The sequence below is a fragment of the Carettochelys insculpta genome, chromosome 3 (genome assembly GCF_033958435.1).
Source record: "Carettochelys insculpta isolate YL-2023 chromosome 3, ASM3395843v1, whole genome shotgun sequence".
Taxonomy (NCBI): domain Eukaryota; kingdom Metazoa; phylum Chordata; order Testudines; family Carettochelyidae; genus Carettochelys; species Carettochelys insculpta.
This window is the reverse complement of record NC_134139.1, coordinates 200656666-200678543: the sequence shown is the minus strand read 5'-3', so window position 1 is coordinate 200678543 and position 21878 is coordinate 200656666. Positions and strand designations below refer to the sequence as shown.

The window sequence follows — 21878 nt, the reverse complement described above, 5'->3', positions numbered from 1 at the left end:
ATTAGTACTAGACCAGTACTAGCTACAACTGGTCTGATGTGTGTCAAGGTGTAGCCTATGCAGGATCTGTGTCTGCTTTTCAAAGGTGCTGAGCCTTCAAGTTCCCATGACTTCAAGAGTACCTGTGTAACTGCCACCAGACGGATTTGACCCTGGAATCTCTGTGCACAAACTTTTATAGTTTGAGCTAGGGCTGTAACATAGACTCATTCTTTCTCTCTGTAAGTGGTCTAGGTGCCACTAAAGTGGACAATGACCCACAGCCCTAGGTGTGCAGGTGTAACCCACAAACGCTTAGTTGATGATAAAGAGACCACCGCTCTAAGCAATCAGATAGCGAACAGTCTGCAAAGTCCTACTGTTTGAAAGGGTAAGATACGGCTAGGCATTTTTACAATAATAACTTGATATTAAGTAAAAAAAAAAATCACGAGAAACTCCCTTGAAACCTGGATAAACAACCCTAAATTAAGAAGCTCTGAGGGGGGCTTATTTTAAACACAGCCCACAACACCAGAGAGCAGGAACAAGTTGGCAGTTTTCAGCAATCATGTGCTGAACAAAGCAACACGCAATTAACATTACAGAGAAAAGAAATCCAAGGTCAGCACTGGCTGCTTCCCTTTCACAGAGCCTCTATTCTCTCCCTTTCACGGGGCGTAGCATCAGCTGAAAGCTGCATTCATTTGGAAGGCGTCTATTTCAGAATCTGTCCTCGCCCCCCACTCTGGAGGATTCAATTATTTTGGCTGCGGCTAAACAACAGCAGCCAAGTGCCATTTGTTTGGGATCTGAGAAAAGGGAAAGACTGAGGGACTGCAGCCAAGCCTTGTCATTACAGGCCCAGTAAAAATGTGCAAATTCCAGGAGAATGATCCTTTTTTCCATTTCCTCTCCCTTTTAATAATGCCACAAAGCAGGCTGAAAAGAATCAGCAAACCCAAACCCTTTGCAGGCCTTTACTTTTGGTCTCAGGCTAGTGGGGAGGTCTGAATAAGAAAAGCTGAAGCTGTGTGACTGTTCTCTATTTCCCCAGCACTTTGGCCGTAGAACTAAGAGACGGAGATTGTACTGATCTGATATGTTTACTTGCAGTACACTCATCACTCATTAAACTAGTACTTACGAGTAACGTCCTCACTTAAACAAGGGACATATATACTTACCTTTCTCCACTAGACGAGTGAATTCCACCCGCTAATACAAGCCTTACCCCCTCCCCGCGGCTCCGACCTGCCGCAGCCTACCCCCGCCTCACCCCGCTCTGCAGCCCCAACCTGCAGAACCCTGAACCCCTGCCCGCCTGCCCCATGGACACAACCCACCGCAGCCTTAAAGCCCCCTCGTCTACCCCATGGACCCAACCCACCACCAGGTTTTAACCCTCCCTCCCGCTCATGGCCCCAACCCCCGTCACCCAAGGTTCACTCACCTTTCAAAAGCAGCTCCACGTGCTGCCACTCCTCAGCTGAGTTTGGAGCACTAGGAACCAATCAGAGACTTTTACCTGTATTTCAATGGTAATTTAGTGTCCCCTCTTATGAGTTTTCGCCTACAAGCAGAAATTTGGGAACCAATCATGCTTGTATAGTGAGGGATGAGTGTATAGTATCCAGGCACTCTTTGTCCGGTACCTGGTAAACAAGGGTGACAAAGCTGCAACTGGAGCTGCACAGAAGTCTGTCTGAATCTGTACTCACAGTTGTTTTCCATGTCTCTTGTTGTTCTGTACGATAAGGGTGTGCCAGGTGGAGGGCGGCCCCCTCGGTGGCACGGAGGCCTGAAATTTCATGAAGGTGGTGCAGAACAATTGGCTGCTGGGTGTCAGGCTCATCCATCTCATTAAAAATGTTCAAATACGTCACTCTTTTTATGTAAGTGTGTTCACATTTATGTACTTATTAACAAAGATTTTACACTATACAGACTTACTTTCTCACACATGCCATTTAACATAACCAAAATTTCCGTCGGTTGGGACGACATTAGGCAAGTTGGGGCAGCCGGGGGGACGGACGACGACTGCTAATTGCAGGGATGAAAAGCGGGGCCCGATGTAAAAAGTTTGCTCATCCCTGCTCTGTAATATCACAAGAGAAATGAAGAATGATCTCCCTGTACCAATGGCCCATGTCATAACTATTAGTACATACGCAGTGCCAAAAGCATGTTTGTCACTTAATGGCATATTTCCAGTGCCATGGGCTACTAGTTACGGTGACTTTCCTGCAGGCTCTCATGAGGATTGATAGTGTCACCTTTCAGCAAAATCATTAGGGGTTGTTTGAAATGCCACCTTTTAGAGTTGAAAAATTATTATTAAAAAAAATATCAAAATATTTTTCAAAAATGATCAAGGTTAGCAACATTTTCGTGACGTTTCACGAAGTATTTTTCACAGTCATTTTCATTAAACATCCTTATGGAAACATTGCGTTTATATTAAGGAAGGTTTTCATTAAATGCAAAGCTTTGATAATGATTTCAGCTAACAAAAATGTTGCCACACGTTTGTCAAAAAAGGGAAAACAGGCCTATTTTGAAGCCTGCACTAAAAACAACTTCGGAAATTGTCAATAAGTTTTCTCCATGACCAGATGGACAATTTCTCCTCCTTAAAGGAACCTACCATCTGTTTTGTCATCCTAGCCAACAGGAGGGACTGCAAGTCATTTTGACGTAGTTTTATAAGCTGATGCTCTGCATTATGCCACCTTTGCATTAATGCAAAGTTCTGCTGGCCCATTTCTTTCCCAGGACCCGGCTCAGGCTGGGACTTGAGTGAATGTGATCAAACCTCCACAAGATTTGCCTGGTAATTGGTGGTTGTGTGTAAAAGAAGGGGCAAGTCACAAGCTGAAAGGTTATGTCTACCAGTTCTCATGGTAGCTAATGGCCTATGTCTCAGCTGGAGCCATGGCTGCCCAAACCATAGTGGGGGCCATAGCTTCCTTCCATTCCTGCTATCTGTAGCTGAGCAGAAGTTGTGAATTGCCTCTCGAATGTGAGACACGCCACAGCCACTCCATGATTGTTACTTCCAGGTTCAACAACTGTAATGATCTTGAACTGAGATGACCCTAGCAGTCTCCTTGGGGCAGTAGAGGGTTACAGGGTATACATCTTCCCTGCAACGGAAGCCTATGCTTGAGCCCAAGCTCAGGGCTAAACACCCTTGTGTCTACGCTGCAATTGTGCTAACTCAGTCCCAAGACCCTGCAGGGTGGAGGGTCAGAGATCAAGTCAAGCTGAGACCCAGGCCCAAGCCCTGTTGCTTTGCAGTGTAGCAGCAGCCGTGCTTTGCTCAGGTCCCGGGAGTCATTTAGAAATATCCCTCAATGCCACAAACAGCACTATTTCCTTAGCCTTCCAATGATGTGCAAGCCACTCTATTGAAAGCAGAAGGCTCCCCCCTGCTGCCACCTCCACCCCAGCTTTTGACAAACAAAAGCAGCTGAGGTCAGCATAAACCCAGTCTCTTCCAATCACTGACTGGAAGCACCTGTCCAAGAGCCTCCTAGCTTTGCAACGGTGAGGGAATGTATAACACGTAGGGCATCATTGTCTGGGAGTGTCTATCCCAGGAAACCTCACCAAGTCTAACCTTCATTGCTGAGATGGGGCAGTTCCTCTTTAACAACTGTGTTGCAGAGGAGACTTCACTAGACCTGAAAGTCAATGCTGATGTAGCTACTAATGACTTATCTGGCTGGCCTCAATGAGGAAGGCTGAGGGGAGAACCTTTCCTGTCAACCTTCCTTAACTTTTCATGATATTGTGGAGTACGGGGTCGGCTGTCGAACCCTGAGAGTTTGATTTTGCACGTCCCCACTAGGTGCGCAAAATTGAACCCCAGAAGATTGACTCTGACCAGGTCAATCTCCTAGTAAGGGTGGACATACCCAAAGATGGTCAGCACCTTGAACTGCCACCAGAAGCCAGGGCACAGATTCAGCACCACAGCAGTGTGCTCCTAGGATGTGTCTACACTGGGTTAGTGGGACTCAAATAAGCTAATCCACATTAAAGAGCCCTGGGCTTGAGCAGCTACATTAAGACTTTTCTAACCCGTGCTCAAAGCTGGGGCTCTGGTGACTGCACTGCAAGACCTGCGTTGAAGTAACCACAACCCAAAGTCCCCAGCGCCTCACCCCCAAATGTTGCTGCTCAATCCTGGGACCATGGTGCACGGTGGGGAAAACTTGTTAAAGAGGAACTGCCCCACCTCAGCAATGAAGGTCAGTTGGTGTTAGACTTGCTGCCAGTTTCCTGGGCTAGACAATCGCAGATAATGATGGGGCTTTCTCAAGTAAGGCAACCCCTGCATCTCACCTGTTTGAAACTAGCTAGAGAGCACCATCTCCCACCCAACAGCCGCCTGATGAGTGTGTCTGTGGGTCTCTCCTGAGCTGGGCTTGGAAAGATGTAGCGAGCAATGCACTCACCCTGGGCTTGATTCAGAGTCCAATGAACCAGGGGCATTACCAAGCATGGCTCTGCATTTCTGATGAGGTCCTTTGACCATTTGCACTCCCCACTCAAATCATCTTTCAACAAACTTGCTCCTCTACAACCACAGAAGTAACTTGGTCTGGAAGCAGACAGCAAAGGGGAAAAATAATGGACCTTACTTTGAAATGAGTAGCCTAACACGACTGCAAATACTTCCCAGCCCTGACCCCTGTGCCCACTGGGAACTACTGCAGCCCTTGGCTATGAAATGGAGAGAACAAAGCATACTTGCTGTTGGTAGTTCCCTACACTCTCAGTCTCTACTTCCTTTTCCTGCGGTACATAAACCTGTCACCTCTGCACTTCCTGCCAACTGCTACAGCTTGAAGGCGGTGAGTGCTGTGCATTCAGATAACTAAGTGACAAACTTTGATCTCAACCACACTTGCAAAAATCCAGCTGTCACCTGAGTTATTCTAGATTTACACTCACATAGCTGAGATCAGAATTGGACTCTGTGCTTGCACTCTCAGAATAGTAACACACAAGAAGACAGATTCAATAAATTTACACCAGGGATTAATTTCACCGAAGGTGTAAAGAGTGGTAGTAACTGGCACAGTGACATTTTGATCATCTGGGCTCCAGCTGTCAGACCTGCTGTGCAGCCACATCTCTCACTGACAAGAGCTGCAGGAGCCCAGCACTTCTGTAAAATCAGATCCCAGCTGTCTCATGCTGAGCACCTGAAAATCAAAGGACCAACATTAGAGGACACAATCAGGACCCCTCTGTGCCTCAGTTTGCGAATACATAAAATGAGGCTAATAATGCCTACCAGCCTCAGTGATGCATCCTTGCAGTGTGGTTTGAAATCCTTGAACAGGAAGTGCTCAAAGTGCTGTTATTACATTAAAGAGAAATAATTTATTTCTATACAATGGGTGCTGTCTGGGTCCCACTGACGTCAGTGAGAGTTTTGCTGCTGAGTTCCATGGGGTTAGGACTTCTTCCAAACTCTGATCTCTATCACCCAAAGGATACATCTAAAGCACTCACCCAAGTGGGGGGACTGAATGAGTCAGAATATTAGAACTGGGCTATGGAACCTTTCACCTCTAGGCCACTCCATTAAATGCAGGTGAGGTAGAGACCAAAAGCTGCTCCCACCTGTCAGTTACTTGCATGGCCATAGAGAACTGGTGGTTCCCATCTAGTTTCCCCAGTATAGCAACCAGCTCCACAGCTGGGTCTCAGATGAGAGGGGAAGGACTACAGAGGCATTTTCCCTGAGCCCTAAAACTCATGTGGACCAAATCTTGTAATGTGGGGGCAGTGGAGCACCTATATTAAAGTGGCTGAATTTCCAGAGTCACGGGGCCTCACAAAACCTAGGCACTCAGAAACTCTTTTACTTAGGAGCCTAAACGGTGGATTTAGATGCTTAATCACAGGCACCCATATTGGAACATTTTGGCTTCCGAAGGGAAAAGTGCGTTAATTAAATACAAAGTGCCTCACATCCAATGTTATAACATCTCCAGCAGTCCCATCTATCACACACAGCCTGAAGAGTGAGGGACCAGGATGGGTACCACAGAGCATCATGGCAGCTCCCATGTCCTTTGCATCCTCTGAGATTTGCTGCTTAGGTAGGAGGATCTGGCTGCTGTTTTATGTTCAGCCCCTGGAGTTCACAGCCAATCTGCACAGAGGGCACAGGCTGGAAGTGCTTTACCCCTGCAAACAGAGCTCAGTAAGACAGAGCAATACAGGGAAGCTACGGCCAATGGCAAAGCTGCAGGGCAGAAGGTGCTTGCGCCCAGAGTGACAAGAGAGGATGAAGTGAGGAGATGGGTGGAAGAAGCAGGGAGTGACGGCAAGAGAAGGCGCAAGAGGAAAGAGGGGGCAAGCCTGCATACGGCTCTGCATAAAGAAAATGGGCCTAATTCTGCCCTGAGACACACATGTACTTGTCCAAGGGAAGCTGAATAGAGGGACGTAAAGGCAGTATTTGTCCCCGTATGATTAATCCAGGAACTGGCATCTCACAGGTTACAGGGTTAGCCATCAAAAATGGCCAGAGCAAGAATCACCCTTTAAATCTCAGATGGGTCACAGGAATGTTAGGGCTCCCACTTTTCTGGCGTGAAGGCAGCCCGGTCAGCTGTGCTGGGCCATGGCCTCTCTCCACACCAACCCTGCCTTGTCTGTGGGTTGCAATGTTTGCAGGAGATGAGGTATGCCTCTGGTTCAATGAACAGCATATTGGGGCTTTGGATGAGGGTCAGCTATAACAAAACTGTGCAAGGGCATCGTCAGAGAAACACAGCAATGAATGTTCTTCAAATTCCAGCACAGGGAGAGGCACTTTGCAAACTCCTGCCAAGACAAGATGTGCCAGAGAATTAATTCGTCAGGTTCTTTTTGGTGCTTGGGGAACAAAAGCAGGTAAGTGGACCGAACTCACTCATGGCTGTGAGCGAGGAACGGGGGCCAGTCCTGCTCTGCTCTCTGAACCCTGGGGGAAGTCATGACGTCAGTTTTAACCCTGAATCCTTATGTTAGACATCTAAATACATGGCCTGATTTGCAAAGAGTGGGGAGCTCCCAGAGCTACTCCCAAATTGCTCAGCACCTCAATTTAGGCACCTAACCTTGAAAATTTTGGCCAGAATCTTTGTCTGAAGATGCTGCAGCTCATTTGTACAGCAGGGGGCACAGTCCTAATCAAATTCCCAATGATAAAGGATCTCTCTCCACCTCCTGTCGCAAGTCATGGTGCAGTGTTACCATCTACTCCTGTAAGCTGTGTGCCTGTGCGGCCACTTAGGAGAGATTCACACATTGCCCAGATGATTAGCAGAGCACCCACAGGTAGGTTTTGTTTCTAGTGGTGGTGCACATGCCTGGGTGCACACAGGAAAATTTATTCTGAACCTGGATGGAAAACCAATCACACACAGCTGAAAATGATGAGAGGGAATATTGCCCCAGAGTGGGCTGCATTTCAGTGCTGAAGCACATGCACAGCCTGCAATGTGATTTTGCAAGAAGTCATCCCCATCACTTTTATTCCCCGGACAAGGCAAGCCATGTGCCCTCAGCATCAGCCAGTGCTTGGGCTGGGCATACTGTGGAAATGGAGCCGAGCAAGGTTTGTTATGGATATACATTCCACAGGCGTAAGTCAAGCTTAAGTGCACAATCAGCATGATTAATGCTTGCTTGGCAAAGGTGAGTCATGGGAATCAGTAAGAACAAGCGTGAAAAAAAATCACAGATACGCTTCAGAGCAACCACAGATAAGAAGTACGCGCCTCAGCCTGGGAGTCAGAGGAACATTTCAGAAGGCAGCTCCCGACTCTTTGAATACCATTCATCTGTCCATTTCCTCACTGAAGCGCCAAGGCCCGTTGACAGGGCAACCCTCCTCCTCAGCCACTACAGGACCAACACCCTCCCAGAGGGTCTGTGATGCCATGCTGCCGGAGAGGTGTCAGTTTGCTACTGTAGATACAGCACCAGGAAATCAGGCCAGCAAACCCTTCCTCTCACAGGCAGATCTGCTAACTTTGAGGAAGTGACTCACATGACCAAGGCCTACTCACACCAGAGTTTGTCAAATCCAGGCCTGTGACAGGTGGGAGGATGGGGGGGAACAAAGGGGACAGTGGCCTCAGGCCCCTTTGAAGTGCCATACCTGGCATTCTGCGCTGCTCTGAGAGCTGGAGGGGGCATGCTGCCTGCCCCCCAGACCCACCCCTTCTGACTGAGACCCCGCAGAACTCCCCACCACCCATGCATCTTGCCCCAGGACCCACAGTGGCTCTTGGCCTAGCTGCTCAGAGAGGTCATTTGCTGACAGCTAAGAAAGTGCTCTGAGTTCTGCTGTGCAGACCAGGGGTGTTCACAAGAGTCCCGCCCTGCATGAACTGTGCTCCCAACTGCATTACCATTGAAATTGTGGTGCAGATTTTGTGATCAGGTAACCAGGTGGCGCAAGCCAAACAAACAAAATGGTGAGACAGTTATGAAAATCCACGAGGGCAGGGAGGTGCCAAGATCTCCCATAAGTTCAGATGGACTGATTATTTTTTCTATATACATGTTACCTCAACAAAGAGAAACACACAGAACTTACTGTTAAGGGTATGGATCCAGGTGCCACAGACAGTAGAAAAAATGTACATACATCATGCTCATCCTTAGTAATGCCCATAACCAGAGAATGTGACTTCAGTGAGTAGGGTTGCCAACCCTCCCAGACTGCCCGACTATCCCCAAGAATTAAAGTTTTTCTTCATGGGCTCTATCATGTGATGAAACCTCCAGGAAAATGTCCAACCAAAATTGCCAACCAAACCAGTGAGATCATAGAATCATAGAACAGTAGGAACGGAAGGGACCTTGAGAGGCCATCAAGTCCAGCCCCCTGCCCCAATGGCAGGACCAAGTACTGTCTAAACCATCCCTGATAGACATCTATCTAACCCGTTCTTAAATATCTCCAGCGATGGAGATTCCACAACCTCCCTTGGCAATTTATTCCACTGTTTGACCACCCTGACACTTAGGAACTTTTTCCTAATGTCCAGCCTAAACCTCTCTTGCTGCAGTTTAAGCCCATTGCCTCTTGTTCTATCCTCAGAGGCCAAAAAGAACAAGTTTTCTTCCTCCTCCTTATGACACCCTTTTAGATACCGGAAAACCGCTATCATGTCTCCTCTCAGTCTTCTCTTTTCCAAACTGAGCAAGCCCAATTCTTTCAGCCTTTCTTCCTAGGTCACATTCTCCAGACCTTTAATCATTCTTGTCGCTCTTTTCTGGACCCGCTATAATTTCTCCATATCTTTCTTGAACTGCGGTGCCTAGAACTGGACGCAATACTCCAGCTGAGGCCTCACCAGCGCAGAATAGAGCAGAAGAATGACTTCTTGTGTCTTGCTCACAACACACCTGTTAATGCATCCCAGAATCACGTCTGCTTTTTTTGCAACAGCTGTTGACCCATATTTAGCTTGTGGTCCACTATAACCCTTAGATCCCTTTCTGCTGTAGTCATTCCTAGACAGTCTGTCCCCATTTTGTATGTGTGAAACTGATTGTTTCTTCCCAAGTGGAGCACTTTGCATTTGTCCTTATTAAACTTCATCCTGTTTACCTCAGACCATTTCTCCAATTTATCCAGATCATTTTGAATTATGACCCTATCCTCCAAAGCAGTTGCAACCCCTCCCAACTTGGTATCATCTGCAAACTTAATAAGCGTACTTTCTATGCCAATATCTACATCGTTGATGAAGATATTGAACAGAACCGGTCCTAACACAGACCCCTGCAGAACCCCACTTGTTATACTTTTCCAGCAGGATTGAGAACCATTAAGAACTACTCTCTGGGTATGGTTATCCAGCCAGTTATGCACCCACCTTATAGTAGCCTCATCTAAATTGTATTTGCCTAGTTTTTTGATAAGAATATAATGTAAGACTGTATCAAACGCTTTACTAAAGTCTAGGTATACCACATCTACCGCTTCTCCCCTATCCACAAGGCTCGTTATCCTAGCAAAGAAAGCTATCAGATTAGTTTGACATGATTTGTTCTTTACAAATTCATGCTGGCTGTTCCCTATCACTTTACCACCTTCCAAGTGCTTGCAGATGATTTCTTTAATTATCTGCTCCATTATCTTTCCTGGCACTGAAGTTAAGCTGACTGGCCTGTAGTTTCCTGGGTTATTCTTATTCCCTTTTTTATAGATGGGCACTATATTTGCCCTTTTCCAGTCTTCTGGAATCTCTCCTGTCTCCCATGATTTTCCAAAGATGATAGATAAAGGCTCAGATACCTCCTCTATCAGCTCCTTGAGTATTCTAGGATGCATTTCATCAGGCCCTGGTGACTTGCAGACATCTAATTTTTCTAAGTGATTTTTAACTTGTTCTTTTTTCATTTCAACTTCTAACCCTACACCTTTCCCACTAGCATTCACTATGTTGGGCATTCCTTCCTCAGACTTCTCAGTGAAGACCAAAACAAAGAAGTCATTAAGCATCTCTGCCATTTCCAAGTTCCCTGTTACTGTTTCTCCCTCCTCACTAAGCAATGGCCCTACCCTGTCCCTGGTCTTCCTCTTGTTTCTAATATATTTATAAAAAGCCTTCTTGCTTCCCTTTATGCCTGCAGCTAGCTTGAGCTCATTTTGTGCCTTAGCCCTTCTAATCTTGCTCCTGCATCCTTGTGTTGTTTGCCTATATTCATCCTTTGTAATTTGTCCTTGTTTCCATTTTTTATATGATTCCTTTTTTATCTGGAGATCATGCAAGATCTCCTGGTTAAGCCAAGGCGGTCTTTTGCCATATTTTTTATCTTTCCTATGCAGCGCAGATGTTCTTAATCCTATCCCAACTGACCTGGAGCTGTGGCTCTTTTCCACATCAGGTCTTATTTACATACTGGAGCCTCCATACTCCTCCAATCCAGCAAGGAGACCCTTCCCAAGTAGAAATATGAGAAGAGCAAAGTGATCACAACCTCCTGACACCTGTTTTCATGCATCAGACACCTGTTTTCAGACTCCATGCATATGATGAAGTGGGTGTTTACCCATGAAAGCTTATGCTCCAAAAATCTGTTCATCTATAAGGTGCCACAGGATTTCTCATTGTTTTTGCAGATACAGACTAATACAGCTACCCCTCTGATACCTGACACCTGTTTGTGCTTCCCTCCCATAAAAAAGTCACAGCCCCAGGCAAAGAACCCCTGACTTAGAAATTCTGCTAGGGAATCATAGAATCATAGAACACTAGACTGGAAGGGACCTTGAGAGATCATCGAGTCCAGTGCCCTGCCCTCATGGCAGGACCAAGCACTGTCTAGACCATCTCCATTAGATGTCTATCTAAACTGTTCTTAGATGTCTCCAGTGATAGAGATTCCATAACCTCCCTAAGTAATTTATTCCAGTGTTTAACCACCCTGACAGTTAGGAAGTTCTGCCTAATGGCCAACCTAAATCTCCTTTGCTGCAGTTTAAGCACATCCTACCCTCTCCTCAAAGGCCAAGCAAAACAATTTTTCTCCCTCTTCCTCGTAAATCTCTTTTAGGTCCTTGAAAACTGCTATCATGTCCCCTCTAAGTCTTCTTTTTTCTAAACTAAACAAGCCCAGTTCTTTCAGTCTTCCCTCATAGCTCATGTTCTCTATATCTTTAATAAGTCTTGTTGCTCTTCTCTGGACCTTCTCCAATTTCTCCACATCTTTCATGAAATGTGGTGCCCAGAACTGGACACAATACTCCAATTGAGGCCTAATCAGCAATGAGCAGAGTGGAAGAATGACTTCTCACATCTTGCTCACAACACTCCTGTTAATGCATCCAAGAATCATGTTTGCTTTCTTGCAATAGCACCACACTGTTGACTCATATTTAGCTTGTAGTCCACTATGACCCCTAAATCTCTTTCTGTAGCACTACTTCCTAGACAGTCACTTCCCATTTTGTATGCATGAAGCCGGCTGTTTCTTTCTAAGTGGAGTACTTTCCATTTGTCTTTATTAAACTTCATCCTGTTTACCTCAGACCATTTCTCCAGTTTGTCCAGATCATTCTGAAATCAGAGAGAAATCAGAGAGAGAGAGGTTATAGCTCTTGTGCAATTTATTAAGCAAACTTGAGTAATATAATTAAAGAGCCAGTAAAGGGAAAGACCAAGACAATGAGGATCAACCAGTCCAACGGCAACACCGTCGCACTGGGGGGGGATGACCTGGAAGAGGTGGAGCAGTTTATCTACTTGGGGAGTATGAGGGGCATAGATGGGGGAACCGATAATGATATCAATGCCAGGATAGGGAAAGCAACAGCTGCATTCAAGACCCTTTGTCTGATATTGAGTTCACAAATCATACCTGTGAAGATGAAACTGCAGATCTTCAACACAAATGTGAAGTGAGCTCTTGTACGGATTCGAGACCTGGCATACTAAAAAGTCTTCAAATCACAGGCTACAGACATTCGTAAACAGATGCCCGAGGTACATTCTTTGTATCAAATGTCAAGACTTGGTCACAAATGAGGAGCTTTGGAACAGAGCAGGACAAGAACCAACTGACGTTGAAACCAAGAGAAGAAAGTGGGGACGGTTAGTGGTTTTCACAGTCTCAGAAAACCATCATCCAGTATTGTCTGTGAAGCTCTCAAACGGAGCCTGCAAGGAACATACAAAAGAGGAAGACCTTGGACAATGTGGAGATCTACTGAGATTGCAGGGCAACACCTGGGGTACTCCTGGAGTCAGCTAGAAGATGTGTCCAGAGACAAAGTGATGTGGAGCAGACTTATAGATGACCTATGCTCCAATCAGCGTACAAGGGTTTAAGTCAAGTATGTCAAAGGTGGCTTGGAGACAGTTTCTGATGGGACTACAGCTAAACCTTATTAATTATTCAGAAACATCAAGTTGTACACAGAGCTTGCTTTTGCAACCACATGATACTATCAGTTACTTTCAACCTCCCTGGTTTTCTCCCTGTTGTTTGTTTTGCTCACTTGCAGCACAACTGTTGCAATCAGACTGTAAATGCTTCAAGATAGGGCCTATCTATCTGTGTCTGCATGGACCTAACACAAAGGGGCCCTGATCCAAATCGAAGCCATTAGGCAAAGCCTCAGCAGAAATATCAAACATTAAATAAGAATAATAAATGATGCATAGGGTATGTTTAAAGATTGAACATTCTTGAAGCCACATGGGTTTGGTGGGAAACACCCTTAGCAAACAGGAGTAAATAAAGAATGTTTTTAGGGTTTGGCTGGATTTTTCTCCACATTTCTAGGAATTGCTGGACGACATCCGGATAAATTCACATTGTCCCCTAATGACAAAGGAGGGCTGTTTATATAATCCACGATTAGGTTTCTCTCCCTTATACCTACCTACTTCCAGTCTGAATGATTTTTATACTAGGCTTAAGGAAGCAGTCAAACAAGAAGGAACCAAAGAGATGTCTCCCTGAGAAGGGCCAGCATGCATGCCTTGTCTGTAACATGCTGCACTGAATGAATGGCAGCTGCCCTATAGGCAGGCACCCTTGTTAGAAGTGAAAAGGGCAGTACACAGAAAGCAAGTAATACCAGCTACCAACAAACACATTCTTTTTCAGCAAAGTGCTTCACAAAAATCGGTGAGAGTTACTGCCTCCATTTACAGATAGTTAAACCGAGGCATTAAGTGCGTAAGTGAATTACTCAAATTACTGAGGGGGAGGGATAGCTCAGTGGTTTGAGCATGGGCTTGCTAAACCAGGGTTGTGAGCTCAATCCTTGAAGATGCTGTTTAGGGATTGGAGAAAATCGATATCAGAGAGGGTGCTTAGCCCTGCCAAGAGGGTACAGGACTAGACTAGATGACCTCCCAAGGGCCCTTCCACTTCTAGGAGATGTATATCTCCAATTATAATTAATAATAATTACATTGGAGACAGCAGCAAAGACAGGAATAGCCCTTGGATCAACTGCTAACAATCAGCAATGCAACTCTCAACAGGCCCCTTTCAGAAGCAGAGAGTACAGGAGGGTTTGTCAGACTGAGATTTAATATGTATTCAAGTGAAACAGCCATCAGTCAAGGTAGAAGCAATGCAACCTGCAGTTCTTAAACTGTGGTTGGTAAACTCAGACCATGTTATCACTGCAGAGTTAACTCAAGTACCTACCCTCCAGTTAACTTTTCTTGAGAGGGCCTAACTCAAGAGGTCTCTGGAGCCACCTCTGGATAAAACATACCCAGAGCCCAGTGGCAGACAGAAGTGGTCTGCAGAACAAAATCTATAATAAATCACTCATAAAATCAGAGCCTTCATGTATCAGGTGCTCAACAGCAGTGTTTCTTAAACTATGTTCGTGGGATACTGCTATTCCGTGAACAACTTGCAGGTGTGCCGTGAGCATTTGGAAAAATAATTCAAAGTTTTTGATGTCATACACTGATGGTCTATATTTTCTGTTATTAAAACCAGATACAATGTTACTTCTTCATTGCTATGATATCTGATTAAATTACTTCGTTTTGTTTCCATTGTATATGTTGCTGGGGTGGGGGACATTTTGGTGTGGCAATAATTTTTTGTAGAAAAGTTTCATAGGTGTTCCACATAAAAAATATTATTGTTTGGTGGTCTGAGGTCTCAAGTAGTTTAAGAAACATTGCCCTACAGCAGGGGTATATACTACACACAAAACAGCCTGTAGATGCATATAAATTAACACATATGGAGCAGAGATTGTTTTCAGTCCATTGGAGTGACCCCAAAGGAGTTTATCTTTGTTGACTCCAGTAGGACCCAGAGCAGAATTTGGCCATAAAGTTTTGAGGTGGTTGTGGGGGACGCAGACCCAGCAAAAAAGGGGAAAAAACTGAGCCAAGTTGCTGGTACTCCCACCCCTCCGCCTTTCTGGACTGACTGCTGTCAGCACTGGTTATGTAAGTTTAAATTATAAACACAAAGACAGAGAAACTGCCCAAAGACAAAAAGCAAAGGTAACCCTTAAATGCAAAGTGAAATACACTAGCAACAACGGCCACCGAAGCCAATGGAAAGACTCACAATATTCCACTACGGTGAGCTTAGACTCAGGCCCAAAGTTAACATAACACCTTGCTCTTGTGTGTGATGCAAAACAAGACATCCTAGAAAAGACACAAGTGAAACAGTGCATCCTTAGCAACACAGATAGAACTATGCCCAGCTGATGCACTAATAATGGCCTAAGCTTCAGGTCCTTACTCAGTTGTGAATCAAGGGTTTTGCTCCAGTGAAGGCTGTTGGTTTTGGCCCAGGTATCTGAAAACTCCCCAGGTTTATGTTCTAAGCACTGGCTGGGCCATCCTTCCTTAATACCACCAGGATCAACACCTTGTGAAGCACAGTAGAGGCAATGCTATTCCTGTGGATGCGTAAAAGGTGCCCGAGTGAGAAGCCCACCTCTGGGATGCACAGAGATGCGTCCTTCTGGCATACGCCAGGTGTGCAACCCGAGCACTCCACTGAGGGTGGGGGGGGAGCAGAATGGTACCTATCTTTGTGGGTGTAGGGGTGCTTGTACTGCAATCTAACTGGGTGGATGGTGAGGGGAATGGACAGTGATGTCATCTATTTGTGTGCCGCCTGGGTGGGGGCATATGTTGGCAGGTGTCTGGGGTGTACTCATCTATATCTGTGCCGGGGTGCAATCTGGGGAGTGTACATCTTGGGAAGCATCCGGGGTGCCCTCTCTGGGGGTTCCCCATCTATTTCTGTGTTGGGGGTGCAATCCCTGGGAGGGCTTTTCGGGGGGTGGGCGCCCAGGAATTGCCTAGCTGGGGGTGCATGGAGATACCCATCTATTTCTGTGCCGAGGCTGCAATTCTGTGGGGGGGATTGCAAAGCTGGGGGGAGAAGGGGGTGCCCACCTATTTCTGTGCCGGGTCCTGCACATGTCGGGGCAGGGCATTTCTGGAGGGGAAGCCCAGGGACTGCACAGCTGGGGGGGCGGGGGGGGCGCATCTATTTCTGTGCCGGGAACCCGCTCTGGGGTGCAGGGGAGCTCCCCGCGGACTGGCCGTGCTCCGCCCCACGCCCTGTCCCCGGCCCGGGATCGCGCTCGCTGCAGACTCACCCCGGCCCTACCAGCAGCAGCAGCTCGTTGTGATCCTGAAGCACGACAGCCGCAGCCCTGGGGTGCCCGGGATGGAGCCGCCCGCCGGGTGGCGCATCTCCGGCCCGGCTGCCTGCGGGCGGGGCGGCGGCTGGCGAAGAGCCCTGCCCCGCGCATGCCCTGCCCGCGGCGCCCGCCGGCCCGCCTCCCTCGGGGCTGCTGCGCTCGGCACCTGGGAGGTGGTCCCGCGCGGTAGGGCCGGGGGAACCGCAGAGCCCCGGTCCGCCCGCTTCCACCGCTTCCCCGCCTGCTGGATAGCGACCCCCCTGCTAACCTCCTAGTACGCCCCGCCTGCTGCGTAGGAATCTCCCCGCTAACCCCCCACCCCCCGCTGTATAGTGAGCTCCCCGCTAACCCCCAGTACCCCCCCGCCTGCTGGATAGCGACCCCCCGCTAAACCCAAGTACCCCCCGCCTGCTGGATAGTGAGCCCCCCAGTACTCCCCGCCTGTTGTATAGCGACCTCCCCACTAACTCCCTAGGACCCCCCACCTGCTGCATAGGGATCTCCCCACTAACCCCTTAGTACCCCCCGCCTGCTGCAGATCAAGCCCCTGCTACCCCCAGTACCCTGCCACCTGCTGCGTAGGGACCCTCTGCTAACCCCTTAGTACCCCCCACCGTGCTGCATAGGAACACCCCACTACCCCATAGTACCCCCGCCTTCTGTGTAGGGACTCCCTGCTAACCCCCAGTACCCCCCACCTGCTGCATAGCGACACCCCACTAACCCCCAATACCCCCCTGCTGCATAGGAATTCCCCCGCTAACCCCCTAGTACCCCACCCGCTGCATAGGAATCCCCCCGCTAACCCCCTAGTACCTCCCCTGATGCATAGGAATCCCCCCGCTAACCCCAAGTATCCCCCCACCTGCTGCATAGCAACCCCTGCTAACCCCCAAGCACCTCTTCCCCTGCCGGTACAAAGTGATCCCCAAAGCCCCATTGACCCTCACTGCCTGGTACACACTGAGACCCAAACCCTCAAGTAGCCCCCTCCCCCTCCCCCACACACACTGCCTGGTGCATTGTGATCCCCAACCCCACAGTGACCCCCCTCCGCTTTGTACACACTGATCCCTAAGGCCCCAGTGATCCCCACCCCCAGTATCCACCAACCCCCAGCTCCCCCGTGATGCCCCCTCGTTGCTTGGTTCACAGGGCCCCTTGGTGAGACCCCAGCCCCCAGATTCCCACTGGTAAGGACTCCCCACTGTCTGTTCCATACATTTATCCCAGCTCTCCCGCCCCTCCCCCCCGATTCAGTGAGCTCACCGCAAGCCCTCTTACTTAGATAGCTGGCGCTCCTCATGCACTCAGAGTGACCCCTCCACATGCCCAGCCCAAGACCCCCCCAGCATCCTGATACCCAGAGCACCATCCCTGCCTCCAGGGCCAGTGACCCCTCCACGTCACCTGGTACACACACAATAATCTCCTCACCCTTCTGGTATACACAGAGTGAGTCCTCTGCACCCCCTAGGGCATGCACACACAACCTGATCCTGCCAGCAAAGTGCCAACCTCCACTCTCACTTATGCACATACAGTTCTCTCTCTCTCTCTCTCTCCCACACACACACAGTGACCCAGATACTCTCCAGTACACACACAGCGATCTCTCTGTGCCTCCTGAGGCACACACAGCCTGGTCTCCCCCCACACAACCCCATCCACTTTTCCTGACAGACGTACAGCCCTACCCCCCTCTCACACAGCGATCCCTCCCAACTCCCCGCTACACATGCAGCCTAATCCCTTCCCATGGAGTGATTCCTCCTGTGATGGATGGGAGGGCTACTCCCCTTTTTCTAGACATCCCAGTATTCGGTTAACTACATGGCCTATAGAGAACAACAAGAAGTCTTGTGGCACCTTATAGACCAACAGATATTTTGGAGAATAAGCTTTTGTGGGCAAAGACCCGCTTCAGCAAATGCATCTAATGAAGCAGGTCTTTGCCCATGAAAGCTTATGCTCCAAAATATCTGTTAGTCTATAAGGTGCCACAAGATTTCTTGTTGTTCTCGAAGCTACAGACTAACATGTCTACCTCTCTTACACATTGCCTATAAAGAGTTAAACTCAGAGATAGTGGGTCCTGTGCTGGCAAACAGCCAGGTGAGCCAGTGGGAAGAGAGGGGGATTTTTGAATTGAAGCGGTTACCTGCTGAGTGAGTCCTTTGTGTGAGCAGAGGAGAGAGACAGAGATGGATTAAGTCTGCAACCAGGCTTGGAGTTTTCAGGAATGGCCAGACCTCCAGAGCAAGCTTGGAATAACAGAAACATAACCAAAGCATGCAAGGACTTTGGGCTTACCATCAGCCTAAAGAAGACAAATGTACGTAGTCAAGATGTTGCTGAATCCCCATCAATCAGCATTGACAACTATACGTTAGAGGTTGTCCACGAGTTCGTTTACCTCAGGTCCACCATCACTGACACCCTGTCGTTGGACACTGAGCTAAATAGGAGGATCGGAAAAGCGGCCACAACTCTGTCCAGACTCAGCAAGAGAGTGTGGAATAACAACAAGCTGTACACTCACACCAAAATGCAAGTCTACAGAGCCTGCATCCTCAGCACCCTCCTTTATGGAAGCGAGACTTGGACCCTGTATGCCCGCCAGGAAAAGAGGCTGAACGTCTTCCACTTGCGCTGCCTCAGGCGCATCCTTGGAATATCATGGAAGGACAGAGTTACCAACACAGCCATCCTCGAGCAAGCTGGAATCCCAACCATGCACACCCTCCTCAGGCAGCGTCGGCTCCGCTGGCTTGGCCACGTCCACAGGATGAACAATGGAAGGATTCCAAAAGACATCATGTATGGTGAGCTAGCCTCTGGCAAAAGACCCCCCGGACGCCCCCAGTTGCGTTACAAAGATGTCTGCAAGAGAGACCTCAGAGAGGTAGACATCGAGTTGGACAACTGGGAAGAACTAGCAGACGACCGCAGCAGATGGAGGCAGGGGTTACACAAGGGCCTTCAGAAGGGCGAGTTGAAGATCAGACAGCTAGCAGAGGAGAAGCGAGCACACAGAAAGCACAATAAGGACTTGCCAGACACCCACTACATCTGCAAGAGATGCAGCAAGGACTGTCACTCTTGTGTGGGTCTTCATAGTCACAACAGACGCTGTAAATGAAGTTTTAAATTGAAACTTTAAAGGGCGCGATCCATAGTCTGTGCAGACTGAAGGATGCCTACTAAGTAGAAAGGAAATGTTTAGTCAGATGCCATCTGGTAACTTTTTTTACTTTGGATTTGGTGAGGGACATCTCAGGCTAGCTGATGTACCCCCTGTACACTGTAACTTTTAAACTGAATCCCAGGGGAGTAATCCTCTGGGCTTTAATCTGCCCTTTTAGTTGTTCTGTGTCACATAGCAACCAAGTATACTTGGCGAGTATGTCTTCCTTGGTTTGTTAATAAAGTTGCCTTTTCCAGGCGATGATCTGATTCCTGTGTCCTGGAGGAGGCTCTGTGTTGTGCATGCCTCAGACTGATAAGTCAGTTAACAGAGACTGCAGTTTGTTCTGTTCTTGGCTTTCAAGCTTTCTCCTAAGGGAGGGTTAAGAGCTTGGTGTTACTCCACAGGGAGACATCCCAGGTGTCTTCCTGGGTTCTAAAACAGGGTTCTCTCACTTGGATGGTGGTAGCTACCTCCCAGGGTCAGGGAGTTTGTGACTGTGGGAAGCTTTTAGCAGGAGCCTATAGAGGGAAGGTGTTTTTCAGGTCTGTTGCAGGCCACCACTTTCTGGACTCTGAGTGTCTGAGTGGAAAAAGGCCTTGACACCTTCACACTCCCTGATACATCTACAGCCGGATCCCCTCCCACCTAGTAACCCACACAACGTTACCCCCCTTCACACTTCTGACACACACAGGCTGATTCCCCCAACTTAGTGACTCCTTCACACCCACGGATACTGGGTAGCCTCATCTCCACCCTGCACAGTGACTCCTCCATACAAACAGCCTGATCTGGTGCACACAGTGCCTCTCAGCACCCCAAGACACACACTGCCTGATTCCCCCATGATCCCCTTGCCACCCCGATACGTACTCCCTGTCCACACAGTCACTTCTTCACACACCCCATCACATGCACAGCCTGATCTGATCTGACACACTGATTCAGACACACCTACTCATCTCCCCACTCATATATGCAAACATGAGCCTTTCCAACACACTGACACACATTTATAAACACATGCATTTTGACCCTCCCCCCAAACCTTGGTGCCCTGGAATGATATTCACATAACTCTTCCAAACACACACCTACACATCCCATCACATAAAACACTCACATGCATCCACCCACATTATTGCACGGCGGCACACACACAAAAATCACATGATACCCACATTTTCACACACTGACACAGTCACATTCACACATACGTTGCCACATGGAGACATGGGCAAATCTCAGAAATACACACAATTTAATAGACATACAGCAGTGTTCTCACTGGGCTGGGCACTTGGATTGGTACACATTGCCACTCCATGTACCAACATGTGGGCACTAGTGTCCACAGCTGGATTTTTTTGTGTTTACTGATGGTGCGCATTCACACATGCCTTGGTGCACTAAAAATTTATGCCACGAAAATCCACATCTAGGTGGAAAAGATTAGACACACATGTACTGACACAGCTATTCTGCCATCCCCACTTTAAACTGTGCTTTCTGTTCTTTGCCACAATATAAAAATACTCCATAAACCTTTATCCCTGCTGTCTTCCCTCCTTTGCTAATCTCAGTTATCTACAACCGATAAAAATCAGCTAGCTTCAACTCCGGACACCAGCAGCATAAAGCCTCTTCGCATCTCCCATGCAAAATTTCGATCTCGTTTAGACGATTGCCCTTCCAGTAATATTTTCAGACCCGTGTATTCTGTTCTGGCAGGCTACGTCTACACGTGAAGCCTACATCGAAGTAGCCTATTTCGATGTGGCGACATCGAAATAGGCTATTTCGATGAGTAGCGTCTACACGTCCTCCAGGGCCGGCAACGTCGATGTTCAACTTCGACGTTGCGCAGCCCAACATCGAAATAGGCGCAGCAAGGGAACGTCTACACGCCCAAGTAGCACACATCGAAATAGGGATGCCAGGCACAGCTGCACACAGGGTCACAGGGCGGACTAGCGCTTCCGGGGCAACAGCTAGCCGCTCCCTTAAAGGGCCCCTCCCAGACACACTCAGCCTGCACAGCACGCGGTCTGAGGAGCCATAGGCACACAGACCCCGGGCGCCGCAGTCATGGACCCCCAGCAGCAGCAGCAGCAGCAGCAGCAGCTAGAGGTCCACCCAGCCCTCCCGGCAGGAGCAGGGCTTGCCCTGCTCCGTGCCATGCGGGAGGCAGCTGAGTACCTCCTTGCCCCAGGGGAGGAGATGCCCCCAGGGCAGCAGGGCTCAACCCCTACCCCTGCAGCACCCCGCTTCACCCCCTGCCTCACACGCCGGCGGCTGTGGAGCTACCCCACCAGCACCGACTGGTGGGAGCGGCTGGTGCTTGGGGAGTGGGACAACGACCACTGGCTCAGGAACTTCAGGATGACCCGGCAGACATTCCTGGAGCTCTGCCAGTGGCTCACCCCCGCACTCAGGCACCAGGACACTGCCATGCGGCGTGCTCTCACGGTGCAGAAACGGGTCGGCATCACTGTCTGGAAGCTGGCCACTCCAGACAGCTAC

At 48.4% G+C, this 21878-nt stretch overlaps 1 protein-coding gene across 2 annotated transcripts in view; it reads right to left on the bottom strand.

Moving 5' to 3' along the window:
* The window catches only part of PAQR8 (progestin and adipoQ receptor family member 8), a 35569-nt gene extending 20427 nt beyond the window's left edge, over nucleotides 1-15142 (bottom strand). For both annotated transcript variants that reach the window (XR_012644845.1, XM_074989016.1), the window contains exon 1: nucleotides 15070-15142. The gene's annotated coding sequence lies outside the window, so the exon portion shown is untranslated. The remainder of the gene's footprint in view (nucleotides 1-15069) is intronic.
* Nucleotides 15143-21878: the final 6736 nt, after the last annotated feature.